The following is a 15,100-nucleotide window of genomic DNA, read 5'->3' as shown; positions in this document are numbered from 1 at the left end:
CAGTCTGGGGGACTGAGCAAGACTCCGTCTCAAAAAAAAGAAAAAAAGAAAAGAAAGACCTGGTTGTCCCTGAATCAACCAATCTTAGAACTGTCCTACCTGCAGGTTGCTTGTTAAATGAAATGATCAATTCCTTATTGCTTAAGCTTCTTTTAGTTGAGGGGTCTGTTACATACGGCCAAAAGCAGACCAATAGAAACAGGCACCTCCCAAGCATTGGGAAGTCAGGGAAGGCTTTCAGAGGAGTCATCTTCAGGTTGGGCCCTTGATGAATAATTAGGAGTTCACCAGGTCAGCCAGGGTAGAAAGCACTGCAGACAGTGGGAAGAGCATGACAAAGGCCCAAGGCCCAGAGGTCTGGAAGAACAGGGGCTGCCGGTTCCAGAGCATAGGACATGTGAGCATGAGCAGCAGAGGGAAGAGGCGATGCAGGAGGATGAATAGGATCCGGGTCATGAGGGACCCATCAGGCAGGCAGGCTACAGTGGCCTGACTTTATCCAGAAGGTGATGGAAGCCACAAAGAGGAATGTGGTCAAGCCTCTGGAAGGAGCCCTCTGGAGGCAGCATGGAGATGCTGGGGAAGCCGAAGGCAGAAGGAAAGCAGGGCCTGGGTCTGCCGCATGCATGGACCTGTCCCAGGCCTACAGCATGGCTGACTTCCAAGAGGTGAACGCCAGGCAGCACCCAGGACCTGGCTGGACGCACCTGCCCCACCACTCAAGAGGCTCAAAGGAGGGATTTCACTTGCTAGAGGGTGGCAAGGTGGGATCGCATCACACTTTAAAACCATCCACTGGCCGGGCGCGGTGGCTCAAGCCTGTAATCCCAGCACTTTGGGAGGCCAAGATGGGCGGATCACGAGGTCAGGAGATCGAGACTATCCTGGCTAACACGGTGAAACCCCGTAAAATACAAAAAACTAGCCGGGCGAGGTGGTGGGCGCCTGTAGTCTCAGCTACTCGGGAGGCTGAGGCAGGAGAATGGCGGGAACTCGGGAGGAGGAGCTTGCAGTGAGCTGAGATCCGGCCACTACACTCCAGCCTGGGTGACAGCAAGACTCCGTCTCAAAAAAAAAAAAAAAAAAAAAAAAAAACCATCCACTGGTTTCCCATCACACTGAGAGTAAAATCCCAATTCCTCCCCTGGCCTCAAAAGCCCCACGTCATGTATCCTCTGCTATCCCCAGATCAAGGCACAACAGTGGGCACAGAGGAATGTCTGTTCAGCTCATGCCCACATCTTCGTCTTCAGGTGGACTCTGAGGCCACTCAGAGAAGAAACCAGCCTCATCAGCAGGAAGATACCCATCGGTTTCCCCATCTTGCGGTTATGTCTGAACTGATCCCTGGCAGATTATGTAAGAAACTTAGAGGGCAGAGACTGTGACTTCTCCATGCACAGGGTCTGAGTGCAGTCCTATAGATAGGTATTTAACAAGCACTTGCTGGTCGTGCAGACCAATGACGATGACGATGATGATGATGATGACGATGATCAGTCTGACAATCATCAAACAGCTGGAGACTGTGGAAAAACAGAAAGCTACGGTGGGGCCCTAACCTTGAACAGTTTATAATCGAAACAGACAAGCCACACACGATGCTGATTATAACAGCACAAGACAGAGGAAAGGGCACAGGCTCCAGAGTCAGACAAGCTTTCATCTCAAACTCCAGCTCCACTGCTTGCTGCTGTGTGACCTGGAAAACTCCTCAACCTCTCTGTGCCTCTTTGTTCTCACCTACAGATGAAGATAGTCACTCGCACCTCCAAGGGCTGTAAAAGCATGGCTCAGCACCCAGTAAGCCCTCCACACATGATCATCAGGATTACAATTATAATCCTGATTGTAACGGTTATGCTGTAAAAGAGAAACCTTATCGTTTGGAGCGGCCGTCCCCAACCTTTTCGAAACGAGGGAGTGGTTTTGTGGAAGACGATTTTTCCATGGACAGGGCAGGCAGGGCAGGGGATGGTTTTTGGATGATTCAAGTGCATTACATGTATTGTGCACTTTGTTTCTGTTATTATTACACTGTAACATATAATGAAATAATCACACAACTCACCATCGTGTAGAATAGTGGGAGCCTGAGCTTGTTTTCCTGCAACTAGACGGTCCCATCTGGGGGTGATGGGAGACAGCGACAGACCATCAGGCATTAGATTCTCATAAGGAGCCGCAACCAGATCCCTCACATGCGCAGTTCACAGTAGGGTGTGTGCTCCTCTGAGAATCTAATGTTGCCACTGATCTGACAGGAGGCAGAGTACAAGGGTAATGTGAGCGATGGGGAGTAACTGTAAATACAGGTGAAGTTTCCCTCACTCACTTACCCACTGCTCACCTCCTGCTATGCGGCCCGGTTTCTAACAGGCCACAGACCCAGACCAGTCCATGGCCCCAAGGTTGGGGTCCCCTGTGTTAGAGATACATATTGTAATAGTTATAAGTAAAATCAACGAAACAAGAGGGGCCAGAAGTTGAAGACATAGCTGCAAGATCGGTACATTGGACTTCAAATTATATTATTCTTTATGTTTTTATTTGCTTTTGAAATTTTTCATCATAAAAAGTCTATTAGGCCAGGTGTGGAGGCTTATGCCTGTAATCTCAGCACTTTGGGAGGCTGAGGTGGGAGGACGGCTTGAGTTCAGGAGTTTGAGACAAGCCTGAGCAATATAGCAAGACCTCGTCTCTACTAAAAAAAAAAAAAAAATTAGACAGACATGGTGGTGTGCACCTGCAGTCCCAGCTACTCGGGAGGCTGAGACTGGAGGATTGCCTGAGCCTGGGAGGCAGAGACTGCAGTGAGCTTGATCACACCATGGCCCTCCAGCCTGAGTGACAGAGTGAGACTCTGTCTCATCAAAAAAAATAAAGAGTATATTAGCCAGGTGCAGTGGCACACACCTGTAGTCCCAGCTACTTGGGAGGCTGAGGCAGGAGAATCACCTGAAGCCAGGAGTTCAACGCTACAGTGTGTGAGGATCAAGCCTGTGATTAGCCTCTGTACTCCAGCCTGGGCAACATAGCCAGATCTCATCTTTAAAAAAAAAAAAAAACAAAAAAAAAAACTATATTTAAAAAGTTCTTCAAAGAACATGTAAGAAAGATACTCTAATTTCTCTATTTTTTTCAGATGAAGAATATGAGTCTCAGAGAGGTTAAGTTACTTGTCCAAAGTCACACAGCTCATGTGGCAACAGAGTTCAAATTCACACCCAGGTCAACAGGACTCTAGAACCCAGACTCTAACCACACCACCAGTCATCAGGAAAAAAAAAATTATAAAACAACCAAAAATCGGTGCAAATATTCACTAAAAGATATATTTAGTCAAACAACTAAAAAAGAACTGCTTTTAAAGGCCTAAACTGAAATGTAAATTGAAGGGAAACTTACTTCTTTCAATCATTCATTTGGGAGGAAAAAGGAAACCCTGCTCCTCTTTACTCATCTTCTTCGGTGCCTCTTTTTCTCTAAGGATCAGAGTTTGAGAGGGCGGTAATAAACAATAATAGCAACAAATGTGTCCTATCTTGCCACAAGGCCAGCCACTTTCCCTGCGTCTCCCAGAGGCTTCCCGCACAGGCCTGGGCACAGTATAGACACTCCACAAAAAGCTGCCAATCAAAGAGTGGTGGCAGTGGGAGGGGTGCACCCCACCATGGTTCCCTGGAGCCCTACAGTCTGGGTTCAAATCCAGTTTGCCCCTTCCAGCTGTGTGACCTTGAGCAAGTTACTCTACCCCAGGACCCTTGCAGGGCCCTCAGCACTGTGCTGGACCACTAGGCCTCACCGAGGAAGGGTTTCCCCCACCACCACCACTGCTCCTCCCTCTCGCAGAAGCAAGCCTTGCTGAGTAACATGAAGCATCAATCCAGCACCCTGTGTGAAACCATCGTAAGTTGTGAATGAGTGGAAATTGACTTACTAAGGCTGGGGCTGAATCATTCCCTGCATCTTCCGCATCTGCGGGGGCTCCCGGCGCAGAAGGCAGATGAATGGGCAGGGCGTGCATCCCTGACAGCAGCAGCTCCAGCATCTTCAGGTGCCACACTGCCTCCAGACGGCTTCCCTTTCACGTGGAGTGCATGGCGGGAACTCACCTGTGTGCCTGGGGCATGTTCTTTGGAAGGCGGGGTTCCCAGCAGGATGTTGGGAATGGGGGCAGAGGTTCCAGCCATGGGCAGCTCAGAGAGATCAGCTGCCTAACACCTCATTTCACATGAGGAAGCAACTGATTGAGAAACAAATTAGAATCTGAAAGGTTTGCCATTCATCCAGGACTCCCTCTGTCTCTCTGTCTGTCTGTCTGCCTGAGGATGGTTTGAAGGGCAGTGACAAAGCCCTCTGGTGGTGAGTCAGCCCACTTCTCAGGGATGTCCCTCTAAGCACACAAGGAATAAGAAGGCAGTGAGTGCCCCCATCTGGCGGGAGTCAGGAATGTAGGACTCCTGATAGATCCTAGAGGAGGCCCGGTGCGGTGGCTCACGCCTGTAATCCCAGCACTCTGGGAGGATGAGGCCGGCGGATTGCGAGGTCAGGAGATTGAGACCACCCTGGCTAACACGGTGAAACCCTGTCTCTACTAAAAACACAAAAAATTAGCCGGGCGTGGTGGCGGGCGCCTGTAGTCCCAGCTACTCAGGAGGCTGAGGCAGGAGAACGGCATGAACCTGGGAGGCAGAGCTTGCAGTGAGCGGAGATCGCACCACTGCACTCCAGCCTGGGCGACAGAGCGAGACTCCATCTCAAAAAGAAAAAAAAAAAGAAAAAAAAATCCTAGAGGAGTGACAACAGCCCCAAGGTGACATCATAGCAGGTTTAATGAGCACCTACTGTGTGCCAGGCTCTTTTCATATTCTATCTCATTTAATCCTCACAATCACCCCCATGAAGCCCCATTTTACAGAAAAGAAAACTGAGGCTCCAAGGGGTTTGCTGCTCTGGCCAAGGTCACTCACTTATTCCATAGCACAACCACAATCAGACTCAGGGTCCGGGCTTTATTTGCCAGATGGAGAAGAAGAGACGAAAAGAATGAAAATAACATTTATTGAGCATCACCTGTGTCCCACTTCTATGGGCTGACTGGTGGCCCCCCAAAATTCATGTTGAATCCCTAACATACAATGTGATGGTATTTGGAGATGGGCCTTTGGAAGATAATGAGGGTTAGATGACGTCATGAGGGCGAGGAATTAACACCCTTGTGATGGAATTAACACCCTTATAAGAAGAGATACCAGAGAGCTCCCTCTCGTTCTCCATCCTGTGAGGACACAGCAAGAAGGTGGCTGTCTGCAAGTCAGGAAGAGAGTCCTTACCAAGATCTGAATTGGCCAGCACCCCCAACTTGAACTTCTAGCCTCCAGAACTTTGAGAAATAAATGTCTGTTGTTCCAGCCATTTAGTCTATGGTATTTTGTTACGGCAGCCTGAGCTGATAAGACAGCAAATAGCATGGCCCTTATGATAAGAGCAGCCCCCTTACCAAGTGCTTACTGTGTGCTATGCATGCAGTTAAGTGTCTAAGGGCATTATCCAAACCACTGGTTTTCATTAATCCTCACAATAACCCTGCAAAGTAAGTATAATACATATCCTGATTTAGAAATGAGACACAGGGAAGATAAGTAACCCACCCTGGAGTCAGAGCCTGCGTATGTAAGGGGCAGAACCAGCAGACCGAAATTACTGGCAGTGCCAAATGTGATCATGTGGCATGCCACTTCAGGTCCTCCAGGAAGCAGATGCCAAGATAGGATTCAATGTGCAAGAGATGTATTGGTGGAAACACCTGTGTAGGACAGAGAGGGAGCAGGAGGCAGCAGGGAGAGTTTGGCTGCTGTGTACATCCAATACCTAGGAAAGGTGAGCAAGAGGGAAGGACTGGGGAGGAAGAGCACCAGACAGCAGCAGAATTCCGGGAATGTCTTGGCTAGGCTGATGGGGAGTTCCCAAGTCAAGGCGCCGATAGAGGAATCCCACGTAGGGCAGGAATGGCCTGGTTCTAGTATTCCTACTGTGTTCAGTTGTGGCTGTGTTAAGTGTGACAGCAAAGTAGACCATTGGCGGGTCAAAAAGTATGGCCACTGAACTATCTGTCAAACGTGCTTCCCACAGCGGATCCTCTTGAAGGGAGAGCTGAACAGAGCACCTCGGGGGCTGTCATGCTTGGTGTAGGTGGCATCCACCAGACCACCCATCCACTCCATTGTACCCTATACCTATTGTGATTATGTCATGTGTGGGACAATTCTTTGAGACCATGTGAATATTCTATACTCCAACAACCTATTGGTACTCCAACAACCTATTGGTTTACTGATATGATCTTTGAGCCAATTACGGGTTGCAAAATGATGATTTTCTGGTTCTTTCATGGCTTTTGAATGTATTCGTTCTATTGTTCTGTAAGACAGAACTCCCTTCTGCCTTTTTTAGTGTCACCATAAACTCATGTGGTTTTTCATTTAATATGTGATAACCCATTCCCATCACTCTTCTTTCAATATTTCAGTTGTTCTTGGGTGGACCGTCGGAGCCCCTTCCAACAGATCCTGTGTCTTGTTTGTCCTTTTATTAATAGTTTGTCCACATCGGTCTTTGAGCCCTTCCTTTTGCGCCAGACTCACCTCGTATGTTCCCTGTTCATTTCTTTGAGGAGTTGGTGAGGAATGTTCTTTAGAAACCAAGGTCTGTGGAAAGGTATCACTGCTGTTTTAGTTAAATTTTAATTATTAGCTTACAATGATTGCTCCAAATCAAATTCAACACCACAGGTTTCTCCCATGCTTTCCCTATGCCATACTTGAACCTCTCTTCTTCCACAGTGAGAACTCTGGCAGACAGCAACATCCATATATTAACTCCACTTCACGGGGCAAACGAATAACTACACCAATGCCACTACCAACAACAACTGCTCCACCAAAGTCATGATTTAGTGACGGTTATTTCATCCTTAAAATATAGCCCACTAAGAGTGTGCACCCACAGTCCTGGAATTCTTTCACTGTCTGTGGTTGCTATCAATTTGACAGGCAGGTTCATTTGTTTCTATTTGTATTCAAGTCTAGGGTTGCTTTTCCCATCATTTTCTTTTTCTTTCTTTTTTTTTTTTTTTATTTGAGACAGAGTCTAGGGTTGCTTTTCCCATCATTTTCTTTTTCTTTTTCTTTTTTCTTTTTTTTTTTAATTTGAGACACAGTCTCACTCTGTTGCCCAGGCTGGAGTGCAGTGGCGCAATCTTGGCTCACTGCAACCTCCACCTCCCAGGTTCAAGCGATTCTCCTGTCTCAGCCTCCTGAGTAGCTGGCATTATAAGCACTTGCCACCATGCCCGGCTAATTTTTGTGTTTTTAGTAGAGACGGGGTTTCACCATGTTGGCCTGGCTGGTCATGAACTCCTGACCTCGTGATCCGCCCACCTCAGCCTCGCAAAGTGCTGGGATTACAGGTGTGAGCGGCTGCATGTGGCCTCCCATCATTTTTATTTAATTTTTTACTCAGTAAATTATTTATATGGCTCAAAACTTAAAACTTGTAAAGATAGTGACTCATCTCTACCCTTTTCTCCCCATTTTTTGCTTTCATAGGTAATCATTTTCACTATTTCTGGACTTACTCTTCCCACATTCTATTTTTATAAATTGTAATGGTTTTACAAAAAAAAAATGGAACTTTTTTGCACTTAAAAATATATTTTGGAAACAACTCCATTTGGCTCATAGAAATTCTCTTCAATTTATTTTTTAATTAAATTTGAATTACCCAAGTAAACACAGCTCTCATCTTTGTTTTTTAGAAGTTGAACATCGCATGCAAGGCTGAAGGTCTCTCTCACAGCCCTCCAACCTCCCAACCCTCCTGGAGCCTCCCAGAGCTTGGTCTTCCTCCTCCAGACCATTCCCCGCGCAGATAGAAATTTCTATTTTTTCTTGGAGGTTTCTTTGCCTAGATGGTATCACATTATAAAATTATTCTGCGCCAGACACGGTGGCTCATGCCCGTAATCCCAGCACTTTGAGAGGCCGAGGCAGGAGTTCCAGACCAGTCTGGCCAACATGACGAAACCCCATCTTTACTAAAAATACAAAAATTAGCCGGGCATGGTGGGTGGCAGACGCCTGTAATCCCAGCTACTCTGGAGGCTGAGACAGGAGAATCTCTTGAACCTGGGAGGTAGAGGTTGCAGTGAGGCGAGAATGCACCACTGCTCTCCAGCCTAGGTGACAGAGCAAGACTCCATCTCAAAAATAATATATATATATATAGCTTTACTGTATTAATTATCTTGATTAGAGTCTTAGGGGGCACCCCCTTTAAATTTTGCATCTGAAACAAATACCTCACTCAGCTCACCTTAATCCTGGCCCTGCCTTGTGCAATTATTTAACTCTTTTATGCCTCAGTTTCCCCATCTGTGAAATGGGAGGAATAACAGCACCTCTCTGATAGTGTAAATAAGCTAAGATATGTATAGAGCTTCAATCAGAGCTCAACAGGTGCTAGTTAAGTATTATCTATCATTATGATGGCCATCATGCCAGGCACAGAGCACACAGTTAATGCTGGACAACAAATGAAAGCTACAATAACTACTGCATGCCTAAGAGTTAGTTCAGACCTCTTATAATCATCACATCAAACAAGATTTTGCCATAATTCTCTAGGAAACACCATGTACTTGGTGGTTCTTTTTTCCCCACAGTGATTTGTTTCCAATGTAATCTCACAGTTGTTTTATGAAGGATAAAAATTCCTCACTACAGTCATTCAGCATTCTTGCAAAACCCCATTCATTGCTGGCCATGATTACATCTTGCCTCTTCCTGCAAGCTCTCCGCTGCTCCGGGATCCCTGTCTGGACCTGAGTTGCAAATGCATCTCAATCGCCTGTCAACACGGCCTTCACTGCCTGCTTTCCTCTCACACTCAGTCTAATTCACAAAAGACATTTACACAAATGTTCTTTTCGCTACTTAGGTCTCCTGCCAGTGCGAAAACCTAAGGAGTGCCCAGGCAGTCCTGCCTCCCTCCTTACCTACCAGCTTTTAACTCAGTCTTCCATCTTTCAACTCTTCATTCAGCTTGTTACATCATCTGCCTGTGCTAGCTTGCTTTAAAATACAGCTTAATCACTTTGGGAGGCTGAGGAGGGCGGATCACCCAAGATCAGGAGTTCAAGACCAGCCTGGTCAACATGGTAAAACCCCTTCTCTGCCAAAAATACAAAAATCAGCCAGACATGGTCGCGGGCACCTGTAATCCCAGCTACTCTGGAGGCTGAGGCAGAAGAATCTCTTGAACCCGGGAGGCAGAGGTTGCAGTGAGCCGAGATCATGCCATTGCACTCCAGCTTGGGCAACAGAGAGACTCCGTCTTAACAAAATAAATAAAAATAAAAATAAATAATTAATTAAATAAAATACAACTTAATGATTAATCTTTCTCTTATTAAATTGTTCCTTTTTCCTTTTACCCTAACATATTAATTCTTTTTCTTCCATTTTCCACGCCTTTTCTACTTGCTTTCCATTCTGTATCTTGATGTTCTAGGCCTGATTCTATTCTCTGGTCTCCTGGCCCATTCAAATCAAAGCGACACATATTGATCTCCATTTCCGTTCAGGACTTCCCAGTTATCCCCAGTTCTATTTAATGCATCCATTTGTAAAGCTGTATCTTCCTGGATCCACTTTCCTTTTGATTAACTTCACAATAAGGACCACTGCCACTGCCACAGCCACAGTCACTGTCACTCCTGGCCCCACGCCCAGGCAGCTCCTCTGCTTTGGCCTTCATCCCCAGATCCTCCTGCACATCTCAGCACCTGCAGGAACCTTCACATCTGTCCTTAAATCTGCAGATGATGGCCCTAGGGCAGCCAGACACCAGTGAACAGAGGGACCTCTAGGCCCTGGGATGCAAAGCAGAAATGCCAACAGCTTCTTAATCACAATAAGAGTACATGTATTGATTTCCTCTTGGGTCCAGGATCCATTTAGAAGAATGCTTTTGTTGTTGTTGTTGTTGTTTTCCATTTCTAAGTAGTTAGGTTTTTGCTTTTAACTTAAACTGTGGTATTCATATCTTGGTTTCATTGCTTTGTGGTCAACGAACATGGACAATAAACTTTCTGCCTTTTGTATTTAATTTGACTTTTCTTAGTGGTGTCAGATAGAGTCCATCTTTGCGCTTGGTCCACGGGCACCATAAAGATTTATTCTTTATTTGCAAAGTACAAAATTGAATGTGTGTCCCTTAACTCCACCTTATAGCTCTGATGGTAACAGCCACCATCCACTGAGGGTTTGCTGTGTACATGGATCTATGCTGAGCCCTTTCCATGAATTCTCTCATTCAGTCCCCAGGACCCTGCAAGATATGTCTTTTGTGATCCTCTTTTTACTGATAAGGAAACTAAGGCTCAGAGAGGTTCAGTAACTTGCCTACAGTCACACAACCAGAAGCATGAGGCTGGGATTTCAATTTAACTCTGATTCCTAAGCTTGGGCTAATTTATAATTAAAGTCCTCCATATCAGGGACTCTTCCCTTGATATTCATGGAGCTCATGGCGGTGTAATGAACGTCCCAGTTGTGTGCAAAATCTGACAGACCTGCAGATGTACACTGGGTAGAGGAGGGCCCACTGAGCTCACTCACTGCTCTAAAATGGCCAAGAACGTTGCTCTGTGCTTGGATTTACTTCTTGTCTATTTGATCTAGCAAAGGATGGGACAGAGGTTTAGCACACCCCTCCCCTCTTGGGTTTATTTCCATGTCTTTCTTCTGCTTTGTCTATTTTGTTGCACTGTTTTTCAGCACATAAATTTCAGTGTAAATGATACCATCCTCCTTCTCAGCATAAAATGACTCTCCTGAACTGAATAACTATGTTTTGGAATCCAGGTTTAGCCCTTGCTGGCTGCGTTACCTTGGACCACACATTTCCCTTCTCTGAACTTTGGTTCTCTAGTAAGGTCTCCCATTCCTGACATTAAGGCCTTGGTTAGGCTTAGCAGAAACCACCTAAGCCCATGAGGCCAGAAACATGTCTACACCTGAGTTCCTGTTTCCTCCTAGCAGAAATATTTTTCTCCCCACATTCAACCAGACAGCTGGCTCTGGGCTTCCTTGCCCCTGGGAGATTTGAAGCAAGACTTTTCCTTCTTAAACTTAAGCCCCCTGAGGAGAGCAGGATTTGAAGAAGAAAATAAAAGAAAGAAGCAGTCCTGGCCAGGCGCGGTGGCTCATGCCTGTAATCTCAGCACTTTGGGAGGCTAAGGCGGGCAGATCACCTGAGGTCAGGAGTTCATGACCAGCTGGCCAACATGGTGAAACCCCGTCTCTACTAAAAATACAAAAATTAGCCAGGTGTGGTGGCAGGAGCCTGTAATCCCAGCTACTTGGGAGGCTGAGGCAGGAGAATCGCTTGACCCAGGAGGCAGAGGTTGCAGTGAGCCGAGATGGTGCCACTTCACTCCAGCCTGGGCAACAAGAGAGACTCTGTCTCAAATAAATAAATAAATAAATAAATAAATAAATAAATAAATAAGAAAAAGAGAGAGAGAGAAAGAGAAAGAAGCAGTCCTGACACCAATGACACCAAAAGCTGGTAGCTGGCCTCCTGCTTCCAGCCAGGCTGCGCCACTCCATCCTGAACACACACAGTTTCACAGAATAGCAACGTCAGATGAGGACACTGTGAAGGTGAGAAAACAGAGCAAAAAAAGACCACTCCTTAATCATGATCTGCAGAGAAAAAACCAAGACCCTGGGCAATGTCCTAACAGCACATATCCCCCTTCCGTCCAAACTGAGCAATTGGGCTATTTTCCCCCTGCCTCCTAGATAAAAAGTAGTACTAGACTCTGAATTACCCCTGCTTCCTGACAGCAGCCCAGCCAGAGCAAAACCCCACCTCTCTGACTCCTCTCCCAAATCCCCCAACACAGCCCAAGATCTAACAAGCCCCTCCTAACGGTTCAGGGTTTCTGTGTGTATGAGAGATGGAATCAAGGCTGGAGTACACATTTGGCACACAGAAGGTGCTCAATCAAAATGGTTGCCATTTACATGAGGGGGCGGGACAGGAAGAGAAATCAGACAGAAAGCTCAAACAAGTTTATGTCAGGGAAGATAAAATAGTACTTATCAATAATTCAAAACCTCAGCCCTACTGTTATCTAGCAGTAGCTTGAATGAAGAGGAAATTAACTACTAGTGCTTCCAAAATAACAAAACAGTAAGAATAAGAATTGCTGGGCTGGGCCTGGTGGCTCACAGCTGTAATCCCAGCATTCTGGGAGGTCGAGGTGGGCGAATCACTTGAGGCCAGGAGTTAGAGACCAGCCTGTCCAACAAGATGAAACCGTCTCTACTAAAAATGCAAAAAAAAAAAAAAAAAAAAAGGCCAGGCATGGTGGCACATGCCTGTGGTCCCAGCTACTCAGGAGGCTGAGGCAGGAGAATCACTTGAACCAGGAGGTGGAGGCTGCAGTGAGCCGAGATCACATCATTGCCTGAGCAACAGAGCAAGACTCTGGGCAAAAAAAAAAAAAAAAAAAAAGAGTTGCAACATCTCTTTCTCCACTTGACCGTTATTTGAGCACTTACTGTTTGCTCTACACTTTCTGTGCCTCATCTCTAATCCTCCCAAGAACCTAGCAGGTGAAGTAACCATTTGAGGGTTTCAATAGGTACAAAATGAAAAGAACCTTGTTCTAGAATTTCCAGAAAGATGGAATAAACATGTTTTATCCTCTTCCTACAAAAAAATAAAATAAAATAAAAAATCCTAGATATTTGATATAAAACAAACGTAAGAAGACTCTGGAAGGTGGAGAGAAGAAGGCAGACCTGCTGGAATGTTAGGACCCAACTAACAGCACGGTGGTCAGTTCCCTGGCTTATTCCCAGACTGAACACAAGACAAGCCAGAAACCCAGAAACGTCAATGGGTCGACTAAAGAAGCTCCCAGGAGAGCTGCACTCTCTAACTAGAAGACCAGGCAATGGGCAGCGTGGCAAGACAGGAAACGTTTAGATAATAACCACTCTGCCGTAGGCCAACTCCACAGAAAACACCGCCCACGCCCACGAAGGCCAAAGGGAGGGCCTGGACTTTCACCCTGGCCAAGCTGTAGCAAGCCTCCCCTACTGCACCACCTGGGCGGTGTCGGAGAGACCCAGAAGGAAGCTGGTGGTCCTGAGGCCTCCTCCATTGTGTCAGTGGAGACTATGGGGGGAGCCTGGCCCACCCATGGTAACAAGGTGCCCCTCGACCTCCCTACTGGAGTGGTGTCAGAGGAGACCTGAGGAGAGTCAGGACTATTACCACCACTCAGCAATGACGAGACCACCCCATATAGACAGTGGCAGTGGAGGCCACATGGGAAACCGGAATTCCCACCCCTGCCCAGCAGTAATAAGAAGCCCCCTGCTTCAGGCGTAAACATAAGCCAAGTGGGAAACCTGGACTTCCACCCTCACTTGGCAATAACGAGGAAGAGGCCCCTACATCCTCTACAACAACATCAGAAAATCCCTGCTAAAACCTACGATTTAAATAAGATCCAGAGTCTTATGATATCCAAAATGGCCAAGTTTCAATAAAAAATCACTTATCAGGCCGGGCACAGTAGCTCACACCTGTAATCCCAGCACTTTGGGAGGCCAAGGCAGGTGAATCACTTGAGGTCAGGAGTTCGAGACCAGCCTGGCCAACATCGTGAAACCCCATCTCTACTAAAAATTTAAAAAAAAAAAAAATTAGTCAGGCACGGTGGCACATGACTGTTGTCCCTCCCAGCTATTCGGGAGGCTGAGGCAGGGGAATCACTTGAACCTGGGAGGTGGAGGTTGCAACAAGCCAAGGTTGCATCACTGCACTCCAGCCTGGGTGACAGAGTGAGGCTCTGTCAAAAAAGAGAAGAAAAAAAATCAAAATCACTTATCATACCAAGAACCAGGAAGATCTTAAATAAAATGAGAAAAGACAATCAACAGATATCAACATCAAGATGACACAGATGTTTGAATTATCTGACAGGGATTTTAAAGCAGAAATCCTAAAAATGCTTCAACAAACAAGAACACATTTAAAATCAAGCATAAAATAGAAAGTCTCAGCAAAAAATGTGAAGATATAAAGAACCAAGAAGAAATTTAGGAACCAAAAAAATACAATAACCAAAATTAAGAACCCAATGGATATCTCAACACCAGAATGGATATGACAAAGGGAAGGATTAGTAAACTTGATGACAGAACAAAAGAAATGACCCAACCTGAACAGCAGAGAAGAAATAAATTGGGAAAAAAATGCACAGAGCCTCAGGTACACATACAACTGTAACAGAAGATCTAACACTCATGTCATTGGAGTTCTGGAGGGAAAAGAGAAAGAAAAGGAAAGGAAAGGATGAAGAAGGCGGCACTGAAAAAGGACTTGAAAATGTTTCAGCTTTGGGAAAAAAAAAAAAAAAAAAAAGTCTACAGATTTAAGAAGTTGAGAAAATCCCAAATAGGATCAACCCAAAGAAATCCATGAGAAGACACACATGGTCAACTTTCTGAAAGCTAAAGACAAAGCCAAAGAGAAGTAACACATTGCCAACAGGGGGCGGGAGGGAATTCAAATGACAACTCATTTATCATCAGATACCATGGAGACCAGAAAGAAGTGGCAAAACATTTTTCAGATGCTAAAACTGCCAACCTAGAATTGTAGATCCAGAAAAGAAAAAATAATCCTTCATGAATGAAGGAGAAATCAAGACATTCTCAGATGAAGGAATACCAGAATTTGTCAACAGCAGACCTACCCTAAGAGAATGGCTAAAAGAAGTTTTCCAAACACAGGAAATGACAAAAGATAGAATATTGGAACATCAGGAATTTAAAATTAAAAAAAAAAAGCATGGAAGCCGGGCATGGTGGCTCACACCTGTAATCCCAGCACTTTGGGAGGCCGAGGCGGGCGGATCCTGAGGTCAGGAGATCTAGACCATCCTGGCTAACAGGGTGAAACCCCATCTCTACTAAAAGTACAAAAAAAATTAGCCGGGCGCAGTGACGGG

This window comes from Macaca mulatta, chromosome 6 (assembly GCF_049350105.2).
Source record: "Macaca mulatta isolate MMU2019108-1 chromosome 6, T2T-MMU8v2.0, whole genome shotgun sequence".
Classification (NCBI taxonomy): domain Eukaryota; kingdom Metazoa; phylum Chordata; class Mammalia; order Primates; family Cercopithecidae; genus Macaca; species Macaca mulatta.
This window is presented reverse-complemented; position numbering follows the sequence as displayed.